Below are 12,124 nucleotides of genomic sequence, written 5' to 3' on the forward strand. Positions count from 1 at the left end.
GTCAGGATGGCCGAGCGGTCTAAGGTGCTGCGTTCAGGTCGCAGTCCGGTTTTCCGGGCGTGGGTTCGAATCCCACTCCTGACATTGGAATTAACGTTTTACCTCTTTTCATTCGTACGTTTACGTGACTCAAGTGGTGAAGAAAAATTCAGGTACCAGTAGTTAAGGTTTGAAAAGGACAACAATCACATGATTTCATTCGAAGGAAAGTGTTAAAAGCGAAAACTTGTTCTAGGTGTGGAATGAACTACATAAATTTGATTATTAATTGCTTTACTATCAAAATATAATAATTGTGATATCTCTACAAACGAAACAAAAGATGTGCACTGGAAATAGAGTATAATTTTAGGTGATATCCTTTATGACAGTGGTTCTTAACCTTTTTCAGTGTTTGCACTTCTTTTAAATTAGTAATCATTTCTCGCACCCCTGGAAACTTAAATATAAAAAAGCTAAAAATACAAAGTTGATGTAATCAAAATTTTTTTTAAATCTTCATACATACAGCATACCTTTTTTCAAGACAAAAATTCAGGGTACATAATGAAAAATTAATTTCAATTTTGTTAATGATTTTTTATTTAGCCTGTAATGCACAGTAAACTTAGTGACTTCGTTGCTGCTGTTTTTTCTCTATGATGGCATCAAATCTTGGCGTCTTTGTACTGAGTGCCACTCGCATGTCATGTTCAGAATTCAGCCAATTTCTGCATTTTGTTTGGATGTGAAGTAGACAAGAAAATCCTTGTTCACACAAGTAAGTAGTTGCAAATGGTAACAGCACTTCAAGAGCTTTCTTCGCTAATGCAGGGTATGCTTCCAGCTGAGAAGCCCAGAAGTGTTCCAGCTGACTATTGGTGAACTCCATTTGGATTTCACGATTGTGTCTAAGGTCGATGAGATCTTCCTTGATGCCGCTGACATCTTCCAAATTCTGCATGAAAGGATTCAGGATCCAGTTGTCATAGGTTTGCAGCTCTCCACACGAGAAGTAACCCTCAAATGAAGTACGCAGCATCTGCATATGTTCAACAACTTTTGCAACAAAGTCTGGATGCAGGGTAGAATTTTCTGCGACTGTCTCTTCCAGGCAGGGGAAATTTGCCAAATTCCCCATCTTCACACACTTTATCCACAAGACAAGTTTTTCTTTGAATGCAGCCAATTTAGCGCTTGCAGTCACAATGTTGAGTCCCCTTCTTTGCAGAGAGAGATTGAGTTCATTGAGAGCTAAAAACACATCAGCCAAATAGGCAAGCATCTGAGCAAAACTAGGTTCTTTGAAATATATAGCCAGTTCTTGTACCCTTTCACGGAAAAACTGGTGAATTTCTCCTCTCAGTTCAAACACACGAAACAGCACAGGACCACGTGACAACCACCTCACTTCAGTGTGGTACAAAAGAACAGTGTGTTCCTGACCCATTTCCTCACAAAGTGACTGAAACAATCGATGATTCAAAGCTCGGCTGCGAATAAAGTTTACAACCTTGACACAAATATCCAGAGTTTTCTTGAGATCTGGGGGCAATGTCTTTGCTGAAAGAGAGTGACGATGAAGAAAGCAGTGAGTGATTTTCAGATTAGGAACTTCTTTCCTCATTAATGCAGCAAACCCAGAACGATTGCCCAGCATTGCTGGTGCACCATCTGTACATATTGAACCAATTTTGTCAAGGTGAAGTTCGTTTCTTGAGAAAAGTTCTTGTATTTTGTTAAGCACATCTATAGCTTGTGCAGTTGTCTTTAAGGACTGACAGAAAAGGAAACTTTCTTCCACTTTTTTCTTTTTCACGTAACGAACTACTGCCAATAGCTGACAACAGTTGGATACATCTGTTGATTCATCCACTTGTAGGCTAATCTTAACTGGACTAGCCTTGATGTCAGCTACAACTTGTTCCAGGATGTCAACACTCATGTCGATGATTCGGTTATGGATTACATCATTTGACAAAGACACTTGTTGGAGTTTCTTCTCAGCTTCCTTGCCGAGAACAATCTTTGCCATTTCAAGGGCACATGGCTTGATCAGTTCCTCACCAATTGTATGGGGTTTCTTTGATTTAGCAATCTGGTATGCAACTTCATAAGAAGCACGCAGTAAAGGTTTCTCTGTTGGCGAAAATCCATAAGTCGGCAATGTGCCAACCTGATCAAACCTAGCTCTTTTGACCCTTAATGTCACAATGTCACTTCCTGCATCCCTGCCACCATGTTTGTTCTTGAAATGTTCATCAAGCTTTGATGGCTTCAAGTTCGCATTGGAGAAGAGTGTGCTGCACAGGATACACTGTGGACGTTGTGTCCCATCCTTCTCTGTAGTACAGGTGAAACCAAACTTGACATATTCGTCATTCCACTTTCGTTTCTTCGACATACTGCAGACAAATCTGGAAAAGAAACACATTCATGTGTAGGTGTTTTCTTTTTTTTTATGAATTACCTCTAAAATATGTGATGGAGAGACTGAAATACCTGGTTTAATCAGTAGATTTGTAGGCATGACAATACATTCTATGAAAATATTGTAACGGCTACACTGCTACAGTGATGATGTATGTTATGTAAACAACCCATCGCTCATTTAAATAAATGTGTAGAAAGCAAAATCTGAAATAATACATAACCAATCTTCCACCCTACTGTTATGCATCAGAAAAAAAACAACAACATTGAAACAGGGAGACCATAACTCACGTGTTGATGGCACGGATGGGTGGTGTGGACTGAGACGTGATGATAACCTCCCTCTCTCTCCGTGTTGCGCACGTGTCCTGTACGCGTTCCTTCCTTGTCTATCCAAATGACATACCCGTTTGTTTACCCTGTATTGGAATCTGATGCAACTTTACCACTTCATTAGGAAATCAGGTTTAGGTTTAACTTTATCTCGGAACACTGCTGAAGCAAAAATGTTTCTTCTTAGGAGAAATATAAAGCATACTCTTATGTAAAAATATAGATTTGCTTTAATTATTCATGGGCATCCTCGCACCACTTGGGAATCATCTTCGCACCCCCTAGGGGTGCGGGCACCCCTGGTTAAGAACCCCTGCTTCTTGACACTATCAGGGAGAAAATAGCATATTTTACTCATAATTATCCTACGAAGGTCGATTTTATGAAAACAAGTCTTATAAATTTCATATACCCTTACTCCATAGATGTAAAATGAACAAACCCAAACTGTTTAGGAATTCTCCTTCACACTTATATTTTCTATAGTTTGGCGATTGAATCAGTAAACACCTTATATTAGAGCACATTATGAAACATAATACCTATACTGTTTTAAAATATGAATCACGTTTATCCACGTAAAAATAAAGAATAAGAGAACTTTTATGTGCCAAGTCTATGTTGTATGTTAAAATTTAGGAATGTAGAAGAAATAACTAGAAAAAAGCGGAATTGGTGCGCGTGATTTTTCGTTCGCAACAATATTAAATTATGTGAATATGAAAGATAGTCTCTAAAGTATTTTCCGTTTCTTCTTATTGTCGACGTAAATTTCATTTGGTGAGTAACCAGAACGGTACAGAAAGATTAATGGAATGATTGATAGAAAGGTCTTCTTCCTCGAAAGAGACAAAGAAAAGAACCCAAAGTTTAGATTCTTTTAAGTGAGAAACATATAAACTAGAGAAACGTTATTTACGAACGAATTGAACTATTTCACAGGAATTTAAAAGTCGTTTTGTCCGAACTTTACAATCGTTAATTGATTAAGTCCATTCTCATAGCTTACATTTACGGTAAAGCTTCTTGATCTATCTGCCGCCGTTATTTCCAGATTTTGAGTTTAAAATAACAATTCGTACAGTTAATTCGTGACGGGCAAAGTAGAATTGTGTGGTGTGAGACCGATAACATTGGAAAAAGAAGTTGTTAAACAAAAGTAATGTGATAAAATCGTGATCACACGTGTCTGACTGATCAATGCGACTTCACAAACATCACGCTTATCACAGGACAATTTAAAATTTATATCAAAATTTTAAAAAATAAGTAGATGATGGCCATGCGTGAAGGAAGCAGTCTGATTTATCAGGATTGGGTTCCAACTAGACACCTCACACAAAACTTTAAATATTGCTTCATTACCCTCAAAAATTAATTTCTCTAAGGCTAGTAAGGAGAAAAGCTGCTATTTGTATCATTAATATCAGTTCCAAATGTACGAGGAATATGTTCTTCGGAAGTTTGAAAACGGCCTACGAAGAAAAGATTGCATTTCTCTGATGCAGTACACTCGACAAGTTGTTTATAAGGAGATCTCGCTGTATTTGTATTGATACACGTAAGTAAGAAGAGAAATTTGATTGTGATATGTTTTCTTCAGTAATTAAAATTTGGTACTTCTGAGATCGTTCCACAAAAGGTGTGGTAGATATATGATATAGTTTTAGAAGTTTTTGGTTTTGGAGAAAATCAATTAAAAAAAGCAGGTTCCTCATAAATATTCTGCGAAGTTTTTTCTACCAACGATGTTTACAAAAGGCCTCGGAACAGTAATTATAACCTGTCTGTGTTGGTGTTCCTCTTAGTACATACAATTGTGTAGGTCGGAACAATAAACACCTTTTTGAACTATCGAAAATATGAAGAATAACAGAAAGTTTTGTGGAAATATGCATTTAACGAAGATTAAGCAGCACAGTAAAGGTTTTATGAGAAATGTAGGAAAAACATGTCACTTTTAGTAATATCGGAAATGTTTAAACTCTTTGTTTAGGTCGCTCCCTAAGTAGATGAGAAAGCACCCTCTGAAAATTACCTCAGAAAATGTCCAGTTCGCAACCATATACATTCATACTTTTGACGACTTAGAAAAGTTAATTGAGTTAGTAAACCTAAATAAATCGGATAAGGTTTTAGGAAACTCACCATTAAAAGTATAATTTTCCAAACAATATTTAGATTTATATTAATAACTGTTAAAGAGGTGAAGGATGTTATGTTCTGCTTGCTAAAAGAACAACAAAAATAATTGTTTATTCGGTTATGGTAAACTATATACATCTGAAAATTATTATACAAAAATGATACTTGCACCATATAAATGACAATCACAAAATAACGAAACTCTTGTCAGGAAGTTTTCATTCGCTTTTCTATAAAATTTCGATCATTAATTGACTAAGTCAATTCTGACATTCTCATTCAAGGTAAAGTAACTTGAGCTGTCTGTTTTTCGATACTTTGAGTTTCTATCTGTTGAGGGTTATGTGGCTGTTTAGTCTCTAATCATGTGTCAGTTAAATGACACCTGTGTAGTTTATGGACATAGCGACAAGATTTGAAAATGAAAAATATTAAAGAACAAAAGATGTGGAGAAAGATGAATAACACGTTCTTAACTGGTGAAGGCGACACCATCCGAAGAGATGTAAATTTCAATAGAAATACGTCAGGATGGCCGAGCGGTCTAAGGTGCTGCGTTCAGGTCGCAGTCCGGTTTTCCGGGCGTGGGTTCGAATCCCACTCCTGACATTGGAATTAACGTTTTACCTCTTTTCATTCGTACGTTTACGTGACTCAAGTGGTGAAGAAAAATTCAGGTACCAGTAGTTAAGGTTTGAAAAGGACAACAATCACATGATTTCATTCGAAGGAAAGTGTTAAAAGCGAAAACTTGTTCTAGGTGTGGAATGAACTACATAAATTTGATTATTAATTGCTTTACTATCAAAATATAATAATTGTGATATCTCTACAAACGAAACAAAATATGTGCACTGGAAATAGAGTATAATTTTAGGTGATATCCTTTATGACAGTGGTTCTTAACCTTTTTCAGTGTTTGCACTTCTTTTAAATTAGTAATCATTTCTCGCACCCCCTGGAAACTTAAATATAAAAAAAGCTAAAAATACAAAGTTGATGTAATCAAATTTTTTTTTTAAATCTTCATACATACAGCATACCTTTCTTCAAGACAAAAATTCAGGGTACATAATGAAAAATTAATTTCAATTTTGTTAATGACTTTTTATTTAGCCTGTAATGCACAGTAAACTTAGTGACTTCGTTGCTGCTGTTTTTTCTCTATGATGGCATCAAATCTTGGCGTATTTGTACTGAGTGCCACTCGCATGTCATGTTCAGAATTCAGCCAATTTCTGCATTTTATTTGGATGTGAAGTAGACAAGAAAATCCTTGTTCACACAAGTAAGTAGTTGCAAATGGTAACAGCACTTCAAGAGCTTTCTTCGCTAATGCAGGGTATGCTTCCAGCTGAGAAGCCCAGAAGTGTTCCAGCTGACTATTGGTGAACTCCATTTGGATTTCACGATTGTGTCTAAGGTCGATGAGATCTTCCTTGATGCCGCTGACATCTTCCAAATTCTGCATGAAAGGATTCAGGATCCAGTTGTCATAGGTTTGCAGCTCTCCACACGAGAAGTAACCCTCAAATGAAGTACGCAGCATCTGCATATGTTCAACAACTTTGCAACAAAGTCTGGATGCAGGGTAGAATTTTCTGCGACTGTCTCTTCCAGGTAGGGAAATTTGCCAAATTCCCCATCTTCACACACTTTATCCACAAGACAAGTTTTTCTTTGAATGCAGCCAATTTAGCGCTTGCAGTCACAATGTTGAGTCCCCTTCTTTGCAGAGAGAGATTGAGTTCATTGAGAGCTAAAACACATCAGCCAAATAGGCAAGCATCTGAGCAAAACTAGGTTCTTTGAAATATATAGCCAGTTCTTGTACCCTTTCACGGAGAAACTGGTGAATTTCTCCTCTCAGTTCAAACACACGAAACAGCACAGGACCACGTGACAACCACCTCACTTCAGTGTGGTACAAAAGAACAGTGTGTTCCTGACCCATTTCCTCACAAAGTGACTGAAACAATCGATGATTCAAAGCTCGGCTGCGAATAAAGTTTACAACCTTGACACAAATATCCAGAGTTTTCTTGAGATCTGGGGGCAATGTCTTTGCTGAAAGAGAGTGACGATGAAGAAAGCAGTGAGTGATTTTCAGATTAGGAACTTCTTTCCTCATTAATGCAGCAAACCCAGAACGATTGCCCAGCATTGCTGGTGCACCATCTGTACATATTGAACCAATTTTGTCAAGGTGAAGTTCGTTTCTTGAGAAAACTTCTTGTATTTTGTTAAGCACATCTATAGCTTGTGCAGTTGTCTTTAAGGACTGACAGAAAAGGAAACTTTCTTCCACTTTTTTCTCCTTCACGTAACGAACTACTGCCAATAGCTGACAACAGTTGGATACATCTGTTGATTCATCCACTTGTAGGCTAATCTTAACTGGACTAGCCTTGATGTCAGCTACAACTTGTTCCAGGATGTCAACACTCATGTCGATGATTCGGTTATGGATTACATCATTTGACAAAGACACTTGTTGGAGTTTCTTCTCAGCTTCCTTGCCGAGAACAATCTTTGCCATTTCAAGGGCACATGGCTTGATCAGTTCTTCACCAATTGTATGGGGTTTCTTTGATTTAGCAATCTGGTATGCAACTTCATAAGAAGCACGCAGTAAAGGTTTCTCTGTTGGCGAAAATCCATAAGTCGGCAATGTGCCAACCTGATCAAACCTAGCTCTTTTGACCCTTAATGTCACAATGTCACTTCCTGTATCCCTGCCACCATGTTTGTTCTTGAAATGTTCATCAAGCTTTGATGGCTTCAAGTTCGCATTGGAGAAGAGTGTGCTGCACAGGATACACGGTGGACGTTGTGTCCCATCCTTCTCTGTAGTACAGGTGAAACCAAACTTGACATATTCGTCATTTCACTTTCGTTTCTTCGACATACTGCAGACAAATCTGGAAAAGAAACACATTCATGTGTAGGTGTTTTCTTTTTTTTTATGAATTACCTCTAAAATATGTGATGGAGAGACTGAAATACCTGGTTTAATCAGTAGATTTGTAGGCATGACAATACATTCTATGAAAATATTGTAACGGCTACACTGCTACAGTGATGATGTATGTTATGTAAACAACCCATCGCTCATTTAAATAAATGTGTAGAAAGCAAAATCTGAAATAATACATAACCAATCTTCCACCCTACTGTTATGCATCAGAAAAAAAACAACAACATTGAAACAGGGAGACCATAACTCACGTGTTGATGGCACGGATGGGTGGTGTGGACTGAGACGTGATGATAACCTCCCTCTCTCTCCGTGTTGCGCACGTGTCCTGTACGCGTTCCTTCCTTGTCTATCCAAATGACATACCCGTTTGTTTACCCTGTATTGGAATCTGATGCAACTTTACCACTTCATTAGGAAATCAGGTTTAGGTTTAACTTTATCTCGGAACACTGCTGAAGCAAAAATGTTTCTTCTTAGGAGAAATATAAAGCATACTCTTATGTAAAAATATAGATTTGCTTTAATTATTCATGGGCATCCTCGCACCACTTGGGAATCATCTTCGCACCCCCTAGGGGTGCGGGCACCCCTGGTTAAGAACCCCTGCTTCTTGACACTATCAGGGAGAAAATAGCATATTTTACTCATAATTATCCTACGAAGGTCGATTTTATGAAAACAAGTCTTATAAATTTCATATACCCTTACTCCATAGATGTAAAATGAACAAACCCAAACTGTTTAGGAATTCTCCTTCACACTTATATTTTCTATAGTTTGGCGATTGAATCAGTAAACACCTTATATTAGAGCACATTATGAAACATAATACCTATACTGTTTTAAAATATGAATCACGTTTATCCACGTAAAAATAAAGAATAAGAGAACTTTTATGTGCCAAGTCTATGTTGTATGTTAAAATTTAGGAATGTAGAAGAAATAACTAGAAAAAGCGGAATTGGTGCGCGTGATTTTTCGTTCGCAACAATATTAAATTATGTGAATATGAAAGATAGTCTCTAAAGTATTTTCCGTTTCTTCTTATTGTCGACGTAAATTTCATTTGGTGAGTAACCAGAACGGTACAGAAAGATTAATGGAGTGATTGATAGAAAGTTCTTCTTCGAAAGAGAGAAAGAAAAGAACCGAAAGTATAGATTCTTTTAAATGAGAAACATATAAACTAGAGAAACGTTATTTACGAACGAATTGAACTATTTCACAGGAATTTAAAAGTCGTTTTGTCCGAACTTTACAATCGTTAATTGATTAAGTCCATTCTCATAGCTTACATTTACGGTAAAGCTTCTTGATCTATCTGCCGCCGTTATTTCCAGATTTTGAGTTTAAAATAACAATTCGTACAGTTAATTCGTGACGGTCAAAGTAGAATTGAGTGGTGTGAGACCGATAACATTGGAAAAAGAAGTTGTTAAACAAAAGTAATGTGATAAAATCGTGATCACACGTGTCTGACTGATCAATGCGACTTCACAAACATCACGCTTATCACAGGACAATTTAAAATTTATATCAAAATTTAAAAAAATAAGTAGATGATGGCCATGCGTGAAGGAAGCAGTCTGATTTATCAGGTTTGGGTTCCAACTAGACACCTCACACAAAACTTTAAATATTGCTTCATTACCCTCAAAATTAATTTCTCTAAGGCTAGTAAGGAGAAAAGCTGCTATTTGTATCATTAATATCAGTTCCAAATGTACGAGGAATATGTTCTTCGGAAGTTTGAAAACGGCCTACGAAGAAAAGATTGCATTTCTCTGATGCAGTACACTCGAAAAGTTGTTTATAAGGAGATCTCGCTGTATTTGTATTGATACACGTAAGTAAGAAGAGAAATTTGATTGTGATATGTTTTCTTCAGTAATTAAAATTTGGTACTTCTGAGATCGTTCCACAAAAGGTGTGGTAGATATATGATATAGTTTTAGAAGTTTTTGTTTTTGGAGAAAATCAATTAAAAAAAGCAGGTTCCTCATAAATATTCTGCGAAGTTTTTTCTACCAACGATGTTTACAAAAGGCCTCGGAACAGTAATTATAACCTGTCTGTGTTGGTGTTCCTCTTAGTACATACAATTGTGTAGGTCGGAACAATAAACACCTTTTTTGAACTATCGAAAATATGAAGAATAACAGAAAGTTTTTGTGGAAATATGCATTTAACGAAGATTAAGCAGCACAGTAAAGGTTTTATGAGAAATGTAGGAAAAACATGTCACTTTTAGTAATATCGGAAATGTTTAAACTCTTTGTTTAGGTCGCTCCCTAAGTAGATGAGAAAGCACCCTCTGAAAATTACCTCAGAAAATGTCCAGTTCGCAACCATATACATTCATACTTTTGACGACTTAGAAAAGTTAATTGAGTTAGTAAACCTAAATAAATCGGATAAGGTTTTAGGAAACTCACCATTAAAAGTATAATTTTCCAAAACAATATTTAGATTTATATTAATAACTGTTAAAGAGGTGAAGGATGTTATGTTCTGCTTGCTAAAAGAACAACAAAAATAATTGTTTATTCGGTTATGGTAAACTATATACATCTGAAAATTATTATACAAAAATGATACTTGCACCATATAAATGACAATCACAAAATAACGAAACTCTTGTCAGGAAGTTTTCATTCGCTTTTCTATAAAATTTCGATCATTAATTGACTAAGTCAATTCTGACATTCTCATTCAAGGTAAAGTAACTTGAGCTGTCTGTTTTTTCGATACTTTGAGTTTCTATCTGTTGAGGGTTATGTGGCTGTTTAGTCTCTAATCATGTGTCAGTTAAATGACACCTGTGTAGTTTATGGACATAGCGACAAGATTTGAAAATGAAAAATATTAAAGAACAAAAGATGTGGAGAAAGATGAATAACACGTTCTTAACTGGTGAAGGCGACACCATCCGAAGAGATGTAAATTTCAATAGAAATACGTCAGGATGGCCGAGCGGTCTAAGGTGCTGCGTTCAGGTCGCAGTCCGGTTTTCCGGGCGTGGGTTCGAATCCCACTCCTGACATTGGAATTAACGTTTTACCTCTTTTCATTCGTACGTTTACGTGACTCAAGTGGTGAAGAAAAATTCAGGTACCAGAAGTTAAGGTTTCAAAACGACAACAATCACATGATTTCATTCGAAGGAAAGTGTTAAAAGCGAAAACTTGTTCTAGGTGTGGAATGAACTACATAAATTTGATTATTAATTGCTTTACTATCAAAATATAATAATTGTGATATCTCTACAAACGAAACAAAATATGTGCACTGGAAATAGAGTATAATTTTAGGTGATATCCTTTATGACAGTGGTTCTTAACCTTTTTCAGTGTTTGCACTTCTTTTAAATTAGTAATCATTTCTCGCACCCCCTGGAAACTTAAATATAAAAAAAGCTAAAAATACAAAGTTGATGTAATCAAATTTTTTTTTAAATCTTCATACATACAGCATACCTTTTTTCAAGACAAAATTCAGGGTACATAATGAAAAATTAATTTCAATTTTGTTAATGATTTTTATTTAGCCTGTAATGCACAGTAAACTTAGTGACTTCGTTGCTGCTGTTTTTTCTCTATGATGGCATCAAATCTTGGCGTATTTGTACTGAGTGCCACTCGCATGTCATGTTCAGAATTCAGCCAATTTCTGCATTTTATTTGGATGTGAAGTAGACAAGAAAATCCTTGTTCACACAAGTAAGTAGTTGCAAATGGTAACAGCACTTCAAGAGCTTTCTTCGCTAATGCAGGGTATGCTTCCAGCTGAGAAGCCCAGAAGTGTTCCAGCTGACTATTGGTGAACTCCATTTGGATTTCACGATTGTGTCTAAGGTCGATGAGATCTTCCTTGATGCCGCTGACATCTTCCAAATTCTGCATGAAAGGATTCAGGATCCAGTTGTCATAGGTTTGCAGCTCTCCACACGAGAAGTAACCCTCAAATGAAGTACGCAGCATCTGCATATGTTCAACAACTTTTGCAACAAAGTCTGGATGCAGGGTAGAATTTTCTGCGACTGTCTCTTCCAGGTAGAGGAAATTTGCCAAATTCCCCATCTTCACACACTTTATCCACAAGACAAGTTTTTCTTTGAATGCAGCCAATTTAGCGCTTGCAGTCACAATGTTGAGTCCCCTTCTTTGCAGAGAGAGATTGAGTTCATTGAGAGCTAAAAACACATCAGCCAAATAGGCAAGCATCTGAGCAAAACTAGGTTCTTTGAAATATATA

At 36.6% G+C, this 12,124-nt stretch overlaps 3 non-coding genes across 3 annotated transcripts; all 3 read left to right on the plus strand.

The window, feature by feature from the left end:
* Window positions 1-84, plus strand: TRNAL-CAG (transfer RNA leucine (anticodon CAG)). Its single transcript has one exon. It is a non-coding gene; the product is annotated as a tRNA-Leu (tRNA).
* A 5,331-nt stretch (window positions 85-5,415) lies between these two features.
* Window positions 5,416-5,499, plus strand: TRNAL-CAG (transfer RNA leucine (anticodon CAG)). The gene has a single exon. It is a non-coding gene; the product is annotated as a tRNA-Leu (tRNA).
* A 5,330-nt stretch (window positions 5,500-10,829) lies between these two features.
* On the plus strand, window positions 10,830-10,913 carry TRNAL-CAG (transfer RNA leucine (anticodon CAG)). Its single transcript has one exon. It is a non-coding gene; the product is annotated as a tRNA-Leu (tRNA).
* Window positions 10,914-12,124: the final 1,211 nt, after the last annotated feature.

Source organism: Tachypleus tridentatus, chromosome 4 (assembly GCF_004210375.1).
Source record: "Tachypleus tridentatus isolate NWPU-2018 chromosome 4, ASM421037v1, whole genome shotgun sequence".
In the NCBI taxonomy this organism is placed as follows: domain Eukaryota; kingdom Metazoa; phylum Arthropoda; class Merostomata; order Xiphosura; family Limulidae; genus Tachypleus; species Tachypleus tridentatus.